Source organism: Notechis scutatus, chromosome 4 (genome assembly GCF_049901735.1).
Source record: "Notechis scutatus isolate UNSWTSFEM ecotype Mainland chromosome 4, rNotScu1.2, whole genome shotgun sequence".
In the NCBI taxonomy this organism is placed as follows: domain Eukaryota; kingdom Metazoa; phylum Chordata; class Lepidosauria; order Squamata; family Elapidae; genus Notechis; species Notechis scutatus.
The window spans coordinates 91,412,380-91,433,833 of record NC_142012.1 but is presented as its reverse complement, the minus strand read 5'-3'; the positions used below and the strand labels follow the sequence as shown (position 1 = coordinate 91,433,833).

The window sequence follows — 21,454 nt, the reverse complement described above, 5'->3', positions numbered from 1 at the left end:
CAGTGGTATGCTTACTAACAATTAATGTAATAATGAAGAAGGGAGTGAAACATTTCAATTGTTCTCAAAGATTGATAAATATTGAAAAGAAATGTGAAAGATTTACAAGGCTCATACCAGTACTAGAAGGAATTTGAATAACTATTCTGCTTACTAATGTTTAAAAATATATATTGTTTTTCCTATTTTTTTTTTTAGAATTTTTCTTTTTACATTTTCAAGGTGAAGTACCAAACAGAGTCTGAATGATGAGATTTACATGATATAAAATAGATATTAGAAATTTGAATGTTATAATTTTAGAATGCACAAATTTAATGTTTAATGAGATTTCACATAATAATAATTATAAGACCTAAAGGTGTTGGCAATCATAGGGGGAATTTTGCTTTTTAAGAATATTAGAAGAGAATATATGAAATTGTAAACAAGACAGATGAAAATATAAGTATAATGAATAAAAAGGTATAGAAATTTAGACAAAAGAAATACAATTGAATAAGAAGAAAATGATATAACTATAAAACTAAGAGAAGTAAAGGGAGAAATAGTGAGAAATTGGAAAAAGAGTGATAAGATATGAAGTTGAATACATAAGAAGAATATACATATGAAATTGTGTCTGTATGGAAATGTGATAACCTGGAACCATGCTGTACTCAAATAAGATGTTTTATTTGTTTTGTTAAAACTCAATAAAACTTTATTTAAAAAAAAAAGGTGAACATGTGACCCCAGGACACTGCAGTTGTCATAAATATGAGTCAGCTGCCTAATATGTGAATTTTGATTACCTTGCATTGGTCGTAAGTGTAAAACAATGGTCATGTCACTTTTCTCAGTGCTGTTGTGTCTTCAAATGGTCACTAAATGAACTGTTGTAAGTTGAGGTCTACCTGTAGTTGGCACCAAAAATAGTTAGTCCAGGTATTCTGATTTGTTAAAAGGAAGTTTTGAAGTTACAGCACAAGAATCCAAACAAGGATGCTACTTTCAAATTAGTACCTATATAGAGACAATCAGTGATAACAAAGTTTTTGTTAATTTTTTTCTTTTTTAGAAAGGAAAAAGCTGTCCTTTTTTGAGAAGGCAGAGCAATAATCTGTGGTAGTTGCTCTTCCTGTTTAACAGTATGAAAACTCTCACAACTCCAGTGATTTAATCCATACTACCAATTGAATCATGGGAGCAGTTGTTAAATCTGTGGGAAACAGTGTTTGTGTCTAACTCTTCCCATATATCTGAGGACTTCAGTTCTTAGTTTGCTGATTGCTTCTGAATTAATCACTACTTAGTAACATGTTTGTAAATGTATTCAATATTTGCGGAGGCATCCCTTGTTCTGCCTGATGGGGTCACCATTACACAAGTTTTTAAAAGGGTTTTTATATTCTGTAGAAAAGAAAGTAAGAACTGTAACTGAATACACTAGTGAATAAAAGGAAGAATCAGTATTAAAGACAAAAAATACCTGCCCGAACAAGCATTAAATGAAGTGAATCATTCTGTGATCATGTTGAAAGAGCAAAAATGCCCTGTACTTTTAAATTGATGCCTGGAGAAGAGAAGCTGCTTTGACAGGCTAGTTCTGCCTATTTACTCTTACAAGTTGTGAGATTACAAACTTTTTTTTTTTTTTTGCTCTTGGTAATTCCCTCTTCCTTTTAGGCTTCCCTCTAGACAAGGGGATGTTTTAAGACTGGTGAACTTCAACTCCCAGAATTCCCCCAGCCAACATGGGAGTTGAAGTCCATATATCTTAAAGTTGCTAAGGTTGGGGAAACACTGCATTAGATAGTTTGGCAGAATACATCTGCATTTCTTCGGTTTTTTCCCACCTCCTTAGGTCAGCAGGTTTCCTTGCATTACAAAAATAATGCTGAGCTGTTTCCTAGTTCCTAACTTTAACCCTGTAGCTTTACAAACAGCACTGTGGTAAAATCTGAGAAGAAATCATGGTTGCCTGGAAACTGCCTGGCAACCAACCTGTGTTCAAAAAGTCGGGAGGACAGAGGAAGTAAAATGATTTTTTTTTTCCTTTTAACCAGCAGACACCGCTCGAACTTCTAGTATTTTTCAAAGCATGGTGCCTTTGCTTAAGTTTGTGCCTTAAAACATTTGGTAAAAATCTTATAAGTAATATATTTGATGAGCCTTAAGGCCATATCCTTCCCTTACTTTACTACAGCTGTGGTGTATTTCGTTAATTAAACTTTTTCATTTAAAACGCTCTCCAGAATAATAAAAATGAAACAGCTTCCACATTCAACTTTAGTTTTAAAAACTAAATTAAAACGACCCAGGGTTCTTCTTTGCAGGGTGTGGCCATGCCTTGGTTTGCACTGTTGTGGCTGACATCTTGATTTTTTTTGCCACATGGATTCCTTGCCTGATACAGAAAGAAAAGGAGAAGGGAAGAAAAAAGAAATCAAGATAACTCAGGCACTGTTTTTAAAAATGTTTTATTGCTACTAAAATAAGTGTCTATGGTGAATTAACATTTTACAAACTCTATTTATTCTCTTCATGCTGACCTTCAGCAATTAGTGGGTTACATTTCATATTCCAAAGATAGAAACCTTGCCTGAAAGGAAATATTGGAATGATTACTTCTACATTTGTGGTGGTAAATTGAATTACAGAGGTCAGTTGAATAATAAGAAATGTGTCAACCTTTATATGGTAGAGCAGGTATGTCTAGTATGCATGGATGGCTGGGAAAGTTGAAGTCCACAAATCTTAATGATATTTATATATCACTCCTTAATTAAAAATTTCTCAAAGTGGTTTGGAATATAAAAAAGTAAACGTAGGTTAGCATAGGATGTGAATGCAGCTTTAATTATAGATATGAGCGTCCAAATTATGCCATAGGTAAATTCAGTAATGTGATGGCTTTATGTTCTATGACTGGGACAATGCCAAGGTTGGACACCCCTGCGATAGAACAAACTAAGAATCTGGTATCATATAGGTTGGGAGTACTTTTATTGGGACATCAAAACTATTATTCTGGAGTAGCAGAATCTTACTTGTCTGAATGTGCTTCCCCCTAATCCTACCCTCATATCCATCTCTTTATTTCTGTATGACCTGAGGAACGACAGGGGTCCCCACCGCGGTCCGTGGACGGACGGTCCGCTGAACAAGTCCACCGGGGGGCGCGGTTTTGGTATTTCTTCTCAAAAAGGGGGCGGCCCGCGCCCGGTACCGGGCCGCGGCTAAAAAGGTGGGGATCACTGGTCTAACACTTTTCTGTTATTTTCTTCATCCGGGTTCAATCCTTTCTTATCTGACCATTGACTTGTTCTTCCTCCTATGCTCCAAGGCCATTTCCGATGTCCTCTTTGTTGATTTGACAAAAATAAAACTTTACTTACCAGCTTGAAGGGCTACAAGAAAATCCAACCTTTATAATAGGGCTGGCTGTGCTTTGAAAATGGTTTGCAAGAGATGCTTCAGGCCATTGAAAGCACCACATCTTTCTGCTGTTAATTAAAGCAGCAATGTCTTTTTTTCCCCCTAGCATTCATTGCTTTATGGCGTGAAAGTGACTTTTTTTTTTTAAAAAAAAAATTAAATTTAAAATAAAGTTTATTTAAGAATCATACATTTAAAGCGGTGGCTTCTCTCTAGCAAGCCTAAAAGAAACAGCTGCTTTGATAAAGAGCAGAGTAATATATGCTTCTGCGAAATCCAAAGCATAACTTTGAATAATCTTTGAAAGGTGCACAGCCTTCATGCAGAATAGCAGACTTTTTTAAGCCTTTCCCTCCTTACCATTTTCGGGCACTGTTTGGGTTCCATTTGTATTCCTCCTGATATTTATTGCCTTGGATCTATTCCCAACTGTTTTCTTTCAGCTTGATGATATCTTGTAAATATTTGGCTTCTGCTTGGTGGCTGAAGCACAAGCCAGTGGTGTTTGCGGAAGAAATATCGTATTTAAAGAACGTGTTTCAGTCTCTGTGGTTGGCATTTTCCCAGAGGGTTCCTCAGCTCGAATGTACTGACCATCAAGAAAACTTCCAAAGACAGGGGGAGGATAGAAAGGCATCATACTCTGATTAGTGATTTCAGGAGAAATTCTTTTTATTATAAGAAGAGATAGAGGGATAATGAATGGGCAAAAGATACAAATTTAATGATTTAATTAAGATGGATTAAATAAGATAGAATTGTGAAGAGTGATATGCGCTATTATTTTAGCCCATGCAAAGAGAGGTAACTGGGGCCAAGGTACTTTACTAAAAGATTTTTTTATGTTTGTTTGTGTTTGTTTGTGTTTTATGAGAATATTGGGGAAATTATTGTAGAAAGACAGGGAAAGATTTAATATGTAATGATTTGTTTGTTGTTGAAACTTTTAATAAAACTTGTTTTAAAAAAAAAAAGAAAACTTCCAAAGAGGAAGGAGAAATCTGGTTAAAATGTGGGTGTTCCTGCTATTTTTCCTGGACCAAGACACAGCATTTTTATTTCTTTTTAATGCAGGGTAATCGGGCTTCCTGGGGTGTGTGTAAAACCAAGGCTTAGCGCCTCCTGAGCATGGTATATAGTAGAAGAAACTCTGCCTGAAATTCATGAGGGATTATGAATCATCCGCCATTATGCTTTTAGCAAGAGTGTCATTGTTTGCTTTTCTTCTTTCAATATGTCATTCCAGTCCTTGGAGGCAGCCCAGAATTTCATGAAGAGGCATTTGATAGGCAAAGAGTGAAAAAATGGATGGCAGGTTCCAGGAATGTAATGAGAAAGGGTTATAGTAACTGTGGAGAGATGCCTCAAAAGTGCTTTTTTCAGAAGGCAACTGGGCTGTGTGTGTGTGTTTTTTTTTTTCCTGAGGAAGAAGTCGTTTCACTTCTCATCTAGGAAGCATCATCGATTCTGGTGGGATGGTGGGAGGAGAGATGGAAGGATTAATTCTGACAGGATGGAGAGGGAGTTAGGAGGATCATATTTCTTTGCAATCGTCTGCTTGTTAGCACTCTCCCTGAGAGCCCTTGAGGCCTCTTGGGGGTTTATCTCCACCCTCAAGGTCACCACCGGTATCTGGGGTGCCAATGCAGGTGTCAGAGTTGTGGAGAGATACATTTTGCAATGTGTGTTGCAGCACCTTGGAAGGAGGAAATGAAGGAAATTACTCATCTGCCCAACTTTTGTCTTTGGTTTTTTTTTTGGGAAGTAGCTCAGTCAACATTCCGATAGCTATCCCAGCAGGATTAGGAAAGTTTTGCTGTGGGAATCGCCTCAATGAATCATCCTCAGTAAATCTGGTTCTTTTGTGTGGCCTTTGATTTATTTATGTTTCTGTGCCCCCTTCAGTCACGATGATTCCAAATGGCTTATCTTTCTTCCTTTCGTCTGGAGTTGGTTTACAAGTTGCCATTATCTAGCGGAGGAGCTTAAAACTTAAAAGAAGCAAAGTGGTTTGTGCTGCAGTACAATTATGTCTGTGTGTGTGTTTGGTGGGGGTGAGTGGGGAGAAAGCACCCTTTGTGAGTCAACAGTATAATTTCAGCAGCGGGGAAATATGAAGAAGATTTGGGAAGATGCTGGGAAGGATGTTTCCCAAAGAGCGCAAGCAAGTAGAGTTGGATAGACTTTGATTCCTTCTGATGCGTGTGCATGAATTAAACATCAAAGCAATTCACATACAACCCAGACAAGCAACATGCAGTGTTGCATTTGAAATTAAGTGTTAATTTCAAGTATTAATATTGTTAATGCAGGTGGTCCTTGACTTAACAACCAGAATTGAGGTCCAATTTTCTGTTGCTAAGCGAGACAGTTGTTACATGAGTTTTGTTGCATTTTACGAACTTTCTTGCCCCAGTTGATAAGTGAACCACTGCAGCTGCTTAGTTAGTAAAATGCTTATTAAGACAATCTGGCTTCCCCATCGACTCTGCTTATCAGAAGTTTGCAAGAGGGGATTACCTGACCCCAGGATATTTCAACCGTCATAAATGTGAGTCAATTGCTAAGCGTCTGAATTTTGATCATGTGACGATGGGGATGCTGCAGTGGTCAAAAGTAAAAAAATGGTCAAGTCACTTTGTTCAGTGCTGTTTTAACTTCATGCAGTCACTAAACAAACTGATACAAATTGAAGACTATCTGCAGTAATTATTAACCCTTCTATTAAATATTGCTTATGAATATGTTTGCTTGGCGCAGGGATTTTAGGATTTTATTTGAGAAGTCCCAAGGGGATTCATTTTCAACAGCTTCTCTCTCCTTTCCTCCAACTTTGGGAAAGGCTGATACCCCCCCCCCTCTCTTTTGGGAGAAAGGTAAGAAGTGGATGATGGTAGAAAGGAACTATTTAGGAACTATTTGCTATTGCTGCGGTAACCTAGTTTCCTGAAGGTTCTTGCAGATACTTACTAGACGCTAGAGAGAGCCGTGCTTCTCTTTTAAAATTAAATATTTTTTTTATTCGTTTATCAAAATATAAAATACAGAAATACAAAGGAAAATAAAGATAATGGGAAAGGGGGGAGGAAAAGAGGAAAGAAGTGTAAAAAGTGTAGAGTAAAGGGGGAAAAGGGGGAAAAGCAAAAAGCGTTGACTTCTGATTTCTTCTGGAGCAATAGAATAAGGTAATAACACAAAACCTTGACTTTTTACTTTTATACAATAATATATACTTGCCATTTCTATAACAACAAACCTATCTAATCAAGCAACACCCAAAATCAAAGTTTCATTCCCACCCCCCACCTCAAGCCACAAAGTCCAAAAGCGGTTTCCCAACAGAAACAAAATTTATGGTGTTCTTTCCTTTAATCAGAGCTTGGCAATTGAGCCAACTCTGCTAACTAACATGGAATCAATTATTAACCAATCCATCATCCTTCACTTAGAGACAAATAACCTACTCTCCAATAAACAATTTGGTTTCAGGAAAAAACTATCCTGTAATCTGCAACTCTTACACTGCAAAAACATATGGACGACACAACTCGACCAGGGCAAAACAATAGACGCAATCTACATAGACTTCTGTAAAGCCTTTGATTCAGTGGTACACGACAAACTACTCCTAAAAATAAAATCCTATGGTATCTCTGGACAACTGAATAACTGGATAGAAGCATTCCTGTCAAACAGACAACAAATGGTCAAAATCGGGAGCGTCCTATCAAATCCAGTACCTGTCAATAGTGGTGTTCCCCAAGGCAGTGTTCTAGGACCAACTCTCTTCATACTCTACATAAACGACCTCTGTGATCATATTAAGAGCAATTGCGTTCTCTTCGCTGATGATGTAAAGCTGTTCAATACTACAGACAATACTGCTACCCTACAAAAAGATCTTGACTATGTATCCGAATGGTCAAACAAATGGCAACTTCAAATCTCAACAAATAAATGCTCTGTCTTACATATTGGCAAAAAAATCAGAAAATAAAATACAAGCTGAATAGTCAAGATCTTGTTGATGACCCAAGCTCTGTAAAGGACCTTGGAATACTCACCTCTAATGATCTAAGTGCTAGAGCACACTGCAACTACATAGCCAAAAAGGCATTAAGAGTTGTTAACCTAATCCTACGTAGCTTTTTCTCTGGTAATATCACACTACTAACCAGCGCATACAAAACATTTGCTAGACCAATACTCGAATACAGTTCATCAGTCTGGAATCCACACTACGTATCTGATATTAGCACAATTGAGAAAGTCCAGAAATATTTCACAAGAAGAGTTCTCCACTCCTCTCCTCGCTGTAGAATACCTTATGCCACCAGACTTGAAATTCTAGAACTAGAAAACCTTGAATTACGCCGTCTTCGGTCTGACTTAAGCATGGTATACAAAATCATACATTGCAATGTCCTACCTGTCAATGAATACTTCAGCTTCAACCATAACAACACAAGAGCACACAATAGATACAAACTCAAAGTAAACCGCACCAAACTTGATTGCAGGAAATACGACTTCAGCAATAGAGTGGTCAATGTCTGGAATACTCTACCCGACTCTGTAGTTTCTTCCCCAAACCCCAAAAATTTTAACCTTAGACTGTCTACTATTGACCTCACCCCTTTCCTAAGAGGTCTGTAGGGGGCGTGCATAAGCGCACCAACGTGCCTACCGTCCCTGTCCTATTGTTTCTCCTATTCTTTATTTTTCTTATATGTAACCATTTCATGTATTCACAACTATGTATACATTTATACTTATTATCTTGTAAACAATTGGCAAATCAAATAAATAAATAAATAAATAAATAAACTCCGTCCATTTTTTACAGCCATTCGTCTGTGGTGGGAATCAAAGCATCCTTCCATTTTTTTGCAAGTAGTGTATTCTCGCTGCTCTACAGTCGTGTTTTTCTCGGCCCTGGCAGGTTGACAGATGGACTTCGAATCCCAGCCTGGCTGGGGAATTCTGGGAGTTGAAGTCCTCCCGTCTTCAACTCGCCAAGCTTGAGTGATGCGGCACTAGCAGCTTTCTTTCTCCTTCCTGACACATGAAGATCCTGCCTTCGAAGTCCCCCTCACTTGGCGGCTGAGCGCCTGTGGCTTTTGTTGCCAGGAACCTCCTGCTTTTCATTGGCAGAAAAGTCCCCGAGTTGAGCTGTCTCTCACATGCTCCAGCCCACAGACAGTCGAGGAGCAGCTCCTGTCGTTCTCCGCTCTCCGTTGAGTCCTGTTTTAATTGGCATTGGCTAGGATTTGATCTCTTGGAAACAAAGTGCTACAGTCTCTGCTTCATCAGTGGCTTGCATTCCTCCCCCAGTCCCTGAGGATGGGTTTAACTGCTTCAGCACCAGAGAGGATCAGCCATGGCCAACTTTGAAGGAATCTCTTGAGAATCCGGAGAAAGAACAGAAGGATCTCTTCAAAGTCCCTCTGGAAAGATTGGGTGGCTTTACTTTTGAGTCCGCTGGTTTGTTTTCCTTTTTTAAATTCCTCATTCCGAAGAGAGGAAATTGAATGATCTCCCTGGCAGCTAAAAATCAGGTACATTATGTGGACTTGTGCTTTTTCCCCCCCTCTGCTGTTGTCTTCCATTATAAAATGCTGCTTCCTTAATCCTGGAATCTTAAAAAAAAAAAGACATACTGATTCTGGTGGGATTGGAAAATAGAGGTTTCTTGATGCAGGTTTCTCTGGCTGCCTTCGAAAGTTGTTTTGGGGCTGGGAGATGTTTCTAGCAGGTTATGAACATCAAGATGTCCAGCACTGTAAATTCTTGTTTCCCCTCATAGAATTTTGAAAAATTTCTTTGACAATATCAGTTGTTGTTTGTTCTCTTAATGCTGAGAATCTAATCTCTTCTGCATTTTACAGCCGTAGGATAACTACATGGGTGCAAAATAGTTGCAGTCTCAAGCATATGTTGCAGGAGTATGTAATTGTTGCCGTAATTCTTCACATTCTGGCAGATCATGAGATGTCACTGAAACATTGGTATAGTTTGGAAAGTTAAAAGAAAGCATGTTTACATACAGAATTTGCTCCGCGCCTTAAAGAGACCATTGTATCTATTGTGGCCGAAGGGTCATGATGTATTTTTAGATAGAACAGAGTTTCTCAGTCAGAATGTAGTTTATTTTGATTATTGCAGCTTAGAATTTAAGGTAGTAGAAAAATTGCCAAAGAGACGATTTATGTTATCCATGCTGACTCAATACAGTAGATTTGCACCCAGAATTTAATGATGTTGATTTGGAAATGAATCCTGATCCCAGGACCATGCATTTCCAAATGGATTTGATTTGTGCCTTTAAAAACATTTTTTTTTCTTCTCTTGCCAGATTAGGAAAATTCCCAGCTTCCTCTGGCAAGCATTTTGTGCCTTCTGAAGAGCGTTCTAAACTAGTTATCAAAACATCATACAGTCTGGTAGCAAAGTATAAAAGTTTTTTTTAAAAAAGCCACAAAGGAAAACTGGGTTGCCTTTGTGGTGATAAGGGTGGAGAGAAAAATGCCTTCTGTGACATTTTGAGAAATATTTTAAGAAATGTTGTTTTGGCTGGAATCCCCAGAGAATTTCCTCCCCCCTTGGGAGTAAACCCCAGTGGATGAAGTGAGGAGCCTGTTCTTGCGTGGCTTGGGAAGAGACCGCAAGGAGTATGCCCACAGGGTTTTATATTGACCTGTGTTTAGCAGAGGAGAAGGGTGGGTTCCTCTGTTTTAGCAAAGCAGCATATTATGCCATGACTTTGGGTAGGCTAGAGCCTATGTTGTCAGTGGAATAAAATGGTCGTATTTCTACAAATGCTTGCATCGCTTAAAATGGTTTGCCTCCTTTCTTTGGGAGATAAAAGGAATATTTGGCGGAGTGGGTGTGGGGTTAGGTGGGTGGGCTTGAATGACCTGACTCAGTGGTGGGATTCAAACTTTTTTTTACTACCAGTTCTGTGGGCGTGGCTTGGTGGCCGTGACAGGGGAAGGATACTGTAAAATCTCCAGTCAGAGGAGGTATTTTCCGGTTCTCCGAACTACTCAAAATTTCCGCTACTGGTTCTCCAGAACTGGTCAGAACCTGTGCTGAAGACCACCTCTGGCCTGACTACAACCTGCCATAGGTAGCTTTGATCTCCTTACTCCCACCCAGCATGCAGTTTTATTTCCCTGATAGGCAGGCCCAAGTAATGGACCCTTGGATTTCATGATGCTGAGAATGGAGAACACAGAATAGTGGGATTAGAAATGACGTTAAAAGTCATCTAGTCCAGCGGTCCCCAACTTTTTCGGCTCGGTAGCCTGACAGAGAGGGGATTGTTGTGTGCGAGTGGCAGGTGTGAGTGCCTGTTGCTCATGCCAGTAGAGTTGCGCATGCGCTTGCTTGCCTACCACTTGTGTGGCCCAGTTCTGATTGGGCCACAGTCCGGTACTGGGCTGCGGCCCAGTGGTTGGGGACCTCTGATCTAGTCCAAGTCCCTACTCAGCATAGTTTCTGCTAGGCAGGGTAGTCAACCTTTTTATACCTACCGCCCACTTTTGTATCTCTGTTAATAGTAAAGTTTTCTCTAACCGCCCACCAGTTCCACAGTTATGGTGATTTATAAAGTAGGGGACAAACACCTACCGCCCACCATGAAAGCTGGAACGCCCACTAGTGGGCGGTAGGGACCAGGTTGACTACCACTGTGCTAGAGCATTTCCGACAGGTAACCATTCAATCTCAGAATGTCTCTGTAAAGAAGAGTTTGCCACTCCATACTGTATGCCCGCCTATAATGGTATGGGCTAATGATCTTGGGAAACGTGGGGGAGGAAGAGGTCGTACTTGGAGAATGATCAGATAAGATAAGGCATAGCCTGCAACTGTGTGATGAATGGGAAGAGATCCAGAAAAGAAACCTACTTAATTTCTCAGGATGCAAAAGAGACAGGCAAAGATCTGTCCTATCAGACTTCAAGATTCTGTTCAAGTAACCGTACAATAAAGTAGAATTAGTTCATCTAGTTGTATTTCCTGTCTGGTCACCAGGGAAGGCTGCTCCTGCAAGCTTATGTAATTAGGAAATTCTTTCTGACATCTAGCATGGATCTACTTATTATGAGTTTTAAGGTGTTGCTCTGGTCCTGGTTTTCTAGGGCAATAGAGAATATGTTCACTTCCTCTTCTGTTTGGCAGCCCTTCACATAGCTGAAGACTGCCATCACATCTTCCTTCAGTTTTCTTTTCTGAAGGCTAAACTTACTCAGTTGCTTTAACTGTTTCCTAGGGATTCATTTCCATCTTGATAACCCTCTGCATCACTCCAATTACCACGGTCTGTGATGGAATGTGTACCTGCAGGAGTAGAGAGGGAATATTTTGGCAATACAGTTTCCCAGAGAGAGGCCCAGATTAAGCAAATTAAGGTCTCCTGCTTGAGCAGGGGGTTGGACTGGATGACCTACAAGGTCCCTTCCAACTCTGTTCTTCTATTATTCTAACTGCACAGTTCCAAGCTGTATGCGAGAAGGGGAAAGAGGTTCAGGGAAACTACAACCAAGAATATCTCAGGATATATCTAGAGAGTTAGAATATTATGCAGAGGTGGTATTCAGCAGGTTCTGACCAGTTCTGGAGAACCAGTAGCGGAAATTTTGAGTAGTCCGGAGAACCGGCAAATGCCACCTCTGACTGGCTGTGCCCCCATCTATTCTCTGCCTCCCAAGTCCCAGCTGATTGGCTGGGTCTTCTTTTGTTGCCCTGCACAGGAGAACAGAGCTGGAAAGCAGGTTAGTGGGGTAGGGAGGGAATGGGGATTTTGCAGTAATCTTCCCCCTGGAGTAGGGTAAGAATGGAGATTTTACAGTCTCCTTCCCTGGCCATGCCCACCAAGCCACGCCCACCAAGCCACGTCCACAGAACTGGTAGTAAAAAAATTTGAATCCCACCACTGATGTTATGGCTTTAGTTTGGCAAGATTCTGTCCATTGGATCTAAGCAAATAAAAAAATTGAATGCAATTCGATCTTGATTTGTCTTGTCTCTGGGCTTAGGCCTGAAACTACCCTTTTGGTATGATGATGCCCAGAACTGGACATGCCGTATTCCAAATTGGGCCTACCAGGACAGAATAGAGTGGACAGTCCCTTCTTCATGATGTGTCTCAACCTTGGCAATGTTAAGATGAGTGGCCTTCAACTCCCAGAATTCATCAGCCAGTTATACAGTTGGGGAATTCAGGGATTTGACATCCACCATCTTAACATGGACGAAGGTGAGAAATACTGATCTAGACTCTGCATTTCTGTTAATGCACCTGCATTGTACTGATGGTAAATGTGTTTGACAAGGACATCCTGATCCCACGGACAAGTACTACTGCTAAGCCATGTCTCCCCATGCTTGGGTCTTCATTTTCCCTTCCCAGATATAAAATGTTACATTTCAATCCATTTAATCGCATCCTGTTCATTTCATCTTATGATCATCCTTAGATCTTCTTGAATCTGCACTCTTTCCTCTAAAATATAAACCACCATCCCAGCTCTCAAACCTCCCCATTTCTGAATATGATGTACTGTATATAATATTTGAGTAATAAGGGATAAAAGGCTTGGTGAAGAGGAAGATGAGAAAATGATGGGGAAGGACTTGTGTAAGTGTCATCTTCTGCTATCTCTATCCATGAGCTTACAATGTGTCTTCCCAGGGAATGATAATGTCTGCTTCATGGGTATAATGAAGTTGGCATTAGGCCATGAATGCTCAAGTTTTATTACAATAGGAGCTCTTGTTTAAGCAGCAAGTGCGGGTAAACCATCGGGAGTTGGGGGGAGGTATATTGCTGAAATGCTGAGATTAATTTGAGCGCACCGACTCAAATGTGAAAAATATGTGAAATGGATTGGATTCTTCTCGATTGGCTTCTTCTTGACAATCCAGCAGTCATGGTGTGATATCCAATCCTCGTGTCATTGACTAAATCCGGCTTTATCATCACGGGCTGGTTTGACATCTGGAAAGCCTTTAACAAATGGGTAACAACTGCACATTTGTAATCAACCTCAAGACTTCCTCAGCTCACAGATACATCTGGGGACATGGAAGACCAACTCGGCAGACTGGGTGATGGGAATTTCAGGCCTTTCTTTGTGTTTGGCCACTGTGTGAATTCAAGTCAGCCCATCTGGTATCGCCCAGTGTAGAGAGGGTTGGTTTACACGTTGACAAGTTGAGCCTTGAGATTAGCCACAGATGATGAGGTTGAGGCCTGGCTTATGTTATTCATTGAGTGTGTTTTGGTGTCCTATAATTATACTACCCTTGATCTTACTTAAGAGGTCACAAAGACATTTTATTATAAACATGAGCGATTGTTTTCTTTCTATTTTTTTTATTTTTGTATTACTTTTATAGAATTGATATGGTCGATTGAACTAATAAAACATCTGTCTCTCTGTCTGTCTATATCAGGGGCCTTCAAACTTGACAGCTTTAAGATTTGTGGACTTCAATTCCAGAATTCCTCCTCCAGTCATGTTAGCTTAGGAATTCTGGGCGTTGAAGTCCACAAATCTTAAACTTGCCATGTTTGAAGACCCTTGGTATCTATCTATCTATCTATCTATCTATCTATCTATCTATCTATCTATCTATCTATCCTATCTATCCATCCATCCGTCATCTGTCATCTATCTTCTGTTATCTATCTTCTATCAACATCAATCATCTATCATTATATTTCTGTATCGAGATTAATGCAAATACCTATTGTAGACACTATTGCTGACTATCCAGATAATATATATTTTTTCTTGCTCAATTCTCCCCTCCACAAATTGTAGAAAGAACACCAAAAACCCAGCAATTCAATCCCTGACCTTCATAAATTCCCTATTATGGCAACTTGTACTTTTTAGAAAATGATGGTGAGGATGTTCTCAATAACAGAAGGAGGTGTGGTGGCCTTCAGACCTTCCATAGTTCTGCTGTGTTTTTTACACTGAATGCAAACCTCAGGGGTTTAGTATATGTATACGGTAATTGGTGTATGCTAGAAGAGAAACTATTTAAAAAAATTAAGAATACATCAAAGTCCACCCTGTATCCTGAAGCTTCTGTAATTGATCGTGCTAGCACTGAGCCACAGGACGTGATGTGTTTTCAAAAAGGCTTTGAAAAGGATCTCAGTGCATTCCTGGGGTTGGTTTTAAGGGGGAGAAATTGACTGATCCTCCTTTTCCTGCTGTGGTGAGAATGGGCAGTTCAGGGGTAGATTTTCTTCCTTAGCATGTTTACAAGCTGCATTCACACATCACCCTGAGTTGTGTATAGTTTGCTTGATTTTGGCTTAGCTTGTTGTGTGATGAATCCAGCAAGGTGGGGTGAATTCACTGGGCCTTGATTAAACAAACTGTATTACTTTATGTAATGTGCACAACACAACACAATACACAGTGAGAGGAGCAGTTTTAACCTCAAAGCTGTTGCCAATTGCTCCCTTATAGATTCTGGATTGTTGGGGATCATTCAAGAAGCAATGGGAGAGGTTTATCTTTCAGTGAAGATATCAAGATGGTAGATAGCTTTTTCCTTTTAGGATCAACAAGTGTAAAGGAACAAGCAGCCAAGAAATACGTCTCAGAGTAGCACTTGTTAGAGCAGCTATGAAGGCCTTGGCAAGATACCAAACTACTGTGATGTGTCCATACTTATAAAGGTCAGAATCAAGCAAGCCAGTGACACTCTATGGAAGCAAAAGTTGGGGCTTTGAAGTAGCAGGATAGGAAGAGTATTGATGCTACTGAACCTTGGTGATGGAGAACGCTGCTGAGAATACCATAGACCAGTGGTTGTGGGCCGGGAACCACTGGTGGTCTGCGAGAAAATTTTGATGGTTCACAGAGAAATGTCCCCCCCAAAAAACAATTAATCCAGACTGCGTGGGAACAAAAGACTGCACCGCCCACATGGCCCGCCTACCCGCTGGCTCCCACCCTTCGGCCGGGTGCAAACCTTACCTTGAGTAGAGCAATGAGAGCTGGAACTGGAAGGTAAAACCAACAGCGGGGGAGGGGAATTCGCCCCGGGGTGGCTTGCTGATGTTGGTGGGAAAGTCGGTCCCATATTTCAGAGCTGCAGTAGTAGTCACAGGACTGGCCCTTTGGTCATCCAGGAGCAGCTTCTCCAGTCCATGGTGCACCCGGATGGAGGAGCAGCTGCTCCAGGATAACCAAGGGACCAGTCCTGTGACTACTACTGCAGCTCTGAAATATGGGGCCGACTTTCCCACCAACGTCAGCAAGCCACCGTCAGTCAAAATTCATATTAGTGGTCCTCAGGATTTAAAATTATGAGTTTGGTGGTCCCTGAGATCCAAAAGGTTGGTGACCCCCGCCATAGACAACCAACAATACAACCACAACAACAATGGATCATCAGACAAATCAACCTGGTGTTTTCACTCGGGGTACAAATGACCTACTCCAGACACACATGATGACTCAGCTCTCTTAAGAAGTCTCTAGTGCTGGGAAAGTGGAAGGAAAGAGGTCAACCTGCAGCAAAGTGGACGGACTAAGTTACAATGGCAAGGAGTGCACCATTGGGAGACCAGATTGGAGATGGATTGTCCTAAAGAAAATGTGTGTAGGAAATGCAAGAAGTTGAAAACGAGCTGGAGGCACATAATCCATTGGAAGAGGTCTAACCATTAGACCCAAGTTGCCAGGAAGTTCTGCGTTGTCCTCTTCAAAACCTCATATGTGCCTTGAAAACATTCATTCACAGCTTAAGTCCTTGCAAAATGTGGCACAACAGCATGGACTATCAAATCTGTCTGTTTTGTTTCCCTTTGCGTTTCTTACCAGGTGGAGAATGGAAGCGCAAGTTTCATTTCCCTCCCAGATTTTTGCTGTCCTAAGTTGTTGTTGTTTTGCATTGCAGATGAAGTGTGCTTCATCACTTTCAAATCAGGAAAGGTCCTGCCCTTTATTTGCCTGGGAAATTAAGGAAAGCAATACATCTGTTCCCGTATTTTGGATAAATTCAGGTGCAGTTCTCCTATCTCACTTTTTCTTCCAAACTCAAGGACATGTACATAGGTGTGCATGGCATTTTCTTCTCCAACTTTCTGCAGAATGATCTTGTGAGATAGGAAGAAATCAATGCATGCCACTGGATAAGAACAAATCAGACATGGACACACTCTGTATCTGGTTTGGCTCTGCAACCCAACAAGACAGACACAGACTTCAGAGGAGAATTAGGACTGCAGAAAAAAACAATTACTGCCAACCTGCCTTCCATTGAGGACCTGTATATTGCACGAGTCAAAAAGAGGGCTGTGAAAATATTTAGACCCCTCACATCCCGGACATAAACTGTTTCAACTCCTACCCACCAAACGACGCTATAGAGCACTGCATACCAGAACAACTAGACACAAGGACAGTTTTTCCCCAAATGCCATCACTCTGCTAACAAATAATTCCCTTAACACTGTTTAACTATTTACAAAGTGTGCACTACTATTACTGTCAATTTCTCATCACTCCTTATCGCCCATCTCCTCCCACTTGTGACTGTATGACTGTAATTTTGTCACTTGTATCCTGATGATTTATATTGACTGTTTCCTAGTATAATTTGATTGCTTATTGTACCCTATGACTTATTATTAAGTGTTGTACCTTATGATTTTGACTCTTGACGAATGTATCCTTTCTTTTATGTATACTGAGAGCATCTGCACCAAGACAAATTTCTTGTGTGTCCAATCACACTTGGCCAATAAAGAATTCTATTCTATTCTACAACAAGTGTAAACAGTGCTGTGTATTCCTATACAAGCTTAGTGCAAAGGATATTAACAGGATTTTTGGTCCATAAATGTTTATTTAGATCTATACAGTTAGTTACTCCTAAACTTACGGCTACAGTTGGGAGCAGAATTTCCATTGCTAAGCAGGGCAGTTGTTAAGGGAGTCATGCCCAATTTTCCATCCTTATTTGCCATGGTCGTTAAGTAAATTACTGCAGTTGTTAAGTGAATCAAGTGATCATTAAGTGATTCCAGCTCATCCAATTGACCTTGCTTGTTAGAAGCCAGTTGGGAAGGACACCAATGGCAATTGCATGACCCCTGTTATGCTCCAGCCATCACAAATATATGCTGGTTGCCAAGCAACCAAATTTTGATCATGTGACCATGCTGCAATAGTCATAATGTGAGGACTGGTTGCAAGTCCGTTTTTCAGTGCCATTATAACTTCGAACAGTTGCTAAATGAATACTGTAAGCGGAGTACTAACTGTAGTGACCAGTCAATATATACCTAATAATTTGAACTATGCAATCTTTTAACAAAAATTAACTACATTATATAAATTTCAATTTCTCTTCAATTTCAATTTCTGCAACATGCCTACGTATTGAAGCTATGCACCATGGAATCAAATCATGACAGAGAAAAAAACTTGCACATACTTTTTTTTTGTTATGTTTCAAGGCATCTTGTGTTGAAAAATCCAAAGTAATCCGGTGGGATTCATACTGAGAATTTAGATTGCTCCAGCCGCGCTTCAGAAAAGGATTGTGGCAGATAATGCAGAGTGAGATGATCATTTATTATTACTCTGTATTCAGAAGCGTAGGTGGAAAGTTGCTGCTGGATTTGTGTCCCTCTTGTAGGATCATAGACATCTTTATTGATTCCAGATTAGACAGGGCTTTGATCTGCTCTTGGTGTTTGATGTTCCAATGCCTCCTTTTTCTTTTGTGAATTACTATTTTAAAGAGTTGACTCCACTTTTCAAATTTGTTCTTCTTCTCTTTGTGTTTCTTCTGTGTCATCTAAGTGCCTCTCTCTGTAGGCTCTTTAGTATTCTCCTTAGCCCTTGATCTGATCCAGCAGAGTTATTCTATTCACCCAACAAAAGAATTCCTATATTTCCTTTCCAGGAACACCTGGCTGGCCATTGTTAGGAAGAAAATGGACCAACTTGGCAGAATTTTTATGTTCTAAGCTTGGAATGAAAACTCAGCTACTTTGGTGCAAGTGCCATAAGCGTACTTCTTAAGAAAGATTAAATCTCTGTGATGCGATGGCCAAATGGGTGAATAAAAATAAAGTATTAAAATAAAGCAAAAAGAGAGTGAAAGTACAGATAGCAGCAAATCCTCCTTTGGACTGTCTGCCCGTTTCTCCGAAACCTTAGCAGGAATGTAAAGAGTCTTGGACAAATTGTTATGCTTCCAACTTATCTGTCTCTCTGTGTATATTGTGTCCGTTCTGCTGTCTCCTTGCTTTAGCCTTGACTGCTGTTAAAAGCTACTGCATTGTTTTATTTGGAAAATAAAGATGCATTTTACTGATTTTAAGTGGTCAACTCAGAAGCAAAAAGAACGGAGGAAGTTTGGAAAAACAAACCTGATAAAAATATACCATGCTGTTCTTCAGAACTGTATATCATATTTTGCTGATTGTAATTTTGTTTTAGTGGAAGCTATATTTTCAACTGAGCGAAAGTTTGAGGAGCGTGAAACATTGTCCCATGTAAATAAAAACCTCATAGATTAAAAATGTTTGATGTTCCAATGCCTCCTTTTAATTCATCTCTACATGAATAATACAGCCTTTAGATGAGAATAGTTTTCGTCAGAACAAATCCTGTTTGTGTGTGTGTCTGCCCTAGATCCAATAACTGTGTACCATTTGCTTTAAATCAAGTCACCCAGGGTTTTACCTATTCCATGTAGAGGTAGTCCTCGACTTACAACAATTCATATAGGGACCATTCAAAATTACAACATCACTGAAAAAAGTGACGTATGCCCATTTTTCAACGTATAACTGTTGCACATCGCCATGGACATATGATGAAAATTCAGAGATTTGGCAACTGACTTCTATTTATGATGGTTGCAGTGTCCTGTGGTCATGTGATAATCTTTTTCAACCTTCTGACAAGTTGTGTTGCTAACTTAATGGCGCTGGTTCATTAAACTGTGGCAAGAAAGGTCATAAAATGAGGCAACCCTCGCTTAACAAATGTTTCACTTAGCAACAGAAATGTTGGGCTCAGTTGTGCTCGTAAGTTGAGGACTATCTGTATTTGCTATTCAAACTTTCGTAATTCTCATTTTTTTTTTTAAAGAAACAACTACTAATAAATGAGGCATATGGGCTGTTTGAATCTGATAACTTTCGTAAAGAATGGTTCTTGGAGACGTTTTCCAACACCAGTATCAGCAGATGCTAATTTTTGGAATCTTTTTTCTTTTCTTTTACAGCAGTCATGTAAGGAAATAAAATAATTTACTCCTTTTGTTCAGCCAGCATTCCATCAGTTCTAAATCATTGCTTGGGTTCTTCTGACGGAGGAATATTATAAGAGTTAAAAGCCATCTGGGTCACTGTGAGTTATTGTATCTCTTTGTCGTCGTCCCCCCTAATTAAATCAGCCTTGTAGACCTGGTAATAGTTATAAGGAACATAACTCCTTCAGTTAAATTTGTCAGAATAAATTGAATTTATGTCCTCCTCAGTGCAGACAGTCAAAGAATGTTTTGCTGAACTAGAGGTTCTCTGAATAATTCAGCGTTGAATGCAAGGGTGAGATTCAAATTTTTTAACAACCAGATCTGTGGGTATGGCTTGGTTGTCACGTGGCTGGGTGGTCATGTGGCTGGGTGGGCGTGGCTAAGTGGTCACATGACTGGGTTGATTAAAAAAAAGAAGAAGCTCACTTTAACAATGCTCGGAGCAGGGGGTTAGACGAGATGACCTCCAAGGTCCCTTCCAGCCCTGGATTGCTGTGCTGTTTCAAAGCATCCTCTGAAGCTGCGTCTAGTGCCAGGGTTTGTGGTCCTTCCTTCCTCTCCTTTTTCCCTCCCTCCCTTCCTCCCTCCATCCAATCTCATTCACTTTCCCTTCCTTCTTTCTCCCTTCCCTCTCTTTCTTTCTTTCTCCCTTCCCTCCCTCTTTCTTTCTCCCCTCCCTCCCTCTTTCTTTCTCCCCCCCCCTTTCTTTTTTCTTTCTTTTTTCTTTCTTTCTTTCTTCTCCCTTCCCTCCCTCTTTTCTCCCTTCCCCCTTCCTTCCTTCCTTTTTCTTTCTTTCTTCCTCCCTTTCCTCTTTCTTTCTTTCTTTCTTTCTTTCTTTCTTTCTTTCTTTCTTTCTTTCTTTCTTTCTTTCTTTCTTTCTTTCTTTCTTTCTTTCTTTCTTTCTTTCTTTCTTTCTTTCTCCCATCCCTCCCTATTTCTTTCTTGTTAGATCTGAGGTGGATCGGGTCGAGTGAGACGCGAGACCATTCTGTGATTTCAGCTCTTTATTTGCAATAAGAACAGTCTGGAGAATACAAGCCGCGGCAGCTCTTCATATAGGGCTGGCTCGCGGCTCGACGGCCAATGGCAGCGCTTTGAATCTCCCGCGATCGGCACAGCCAATCGTGGTAGCTTCTTAGCGCTCCAATCACGGCCGGGGTGTCGACCAATCAGGTCGTTGTCCGTCGGGACCAATCGGTTTCGAGGGTTTGGAGTATGCTAATACAGCACACCCCTTCCCTCTTGGTTTCGTCTGTCAGTGCGTCGTGATGTAGTCGCGCAGGTAGGCGGGTCTCCGTACCTGTCTAGTTGACTTGCGCAGATCAGTTCTTGTTTGGTTGTCGACCGGTTCGAAGGCCTTCTCTGTTGCTCTGGTTCCCAGGGATGGAACCGCCTGGAAGGTTGGGCTGGGCCTTTCTTGGTAGCTCCCTCCCGGTCTACCCAGGCTGGTGGCTGAGGATGGCGCCGATTCCAAAAGGCGATGCATCGCACGTTACCGTTAATGGCAGAGTCTCGCTGTACTGGATTAGTACCGCGTCAGATGTTAGCAGTTTCTTTGTGTTGTTGAAAGCGCTCTCCTCCCGTGCTCCCCAGGTCCAGGTGGCTGTTTTATCTAACAGCCTATGCAACGGTTCCGCCACGGTCGCCTTTTGGGGTAGGAAGACATTGTAAAAGTTTAACAGTCCCAAGAAAGCCTGCAGTTCCGTTTTGCTTTTGGGTCGTG

The 21,454-nt window shown here is 40.6% G+C and overlaps 1 protein-coding gene across 4 annotated transcripts in view; it reads left to right on the top strand.

Moving 5' to 3' along the window:
* The window catches only part of PALD1 (phosphatase domain containing paladin 1), a 131,371-nt gene that overhangs the window by 8,287 nt on the left and 101,630 nt on the right, over positions 1–21,454 (top strand). The window contains exon 1 of one of the 4 annotated variants that reach the window (XM_087964095.1): positions 8,454–8,978. The exons of the other annotated variants lie outside the window; for them this stretch is intronic. The gene's annotated coding sequence lies outside the window, so the exon portion shown is untranslated. Of the gene's footprint in view, positions 1–8,453; positions 8,979–21,454 lie in introns of those variants that run through there. 4 annotated transcript variants of the gene reach the window in all.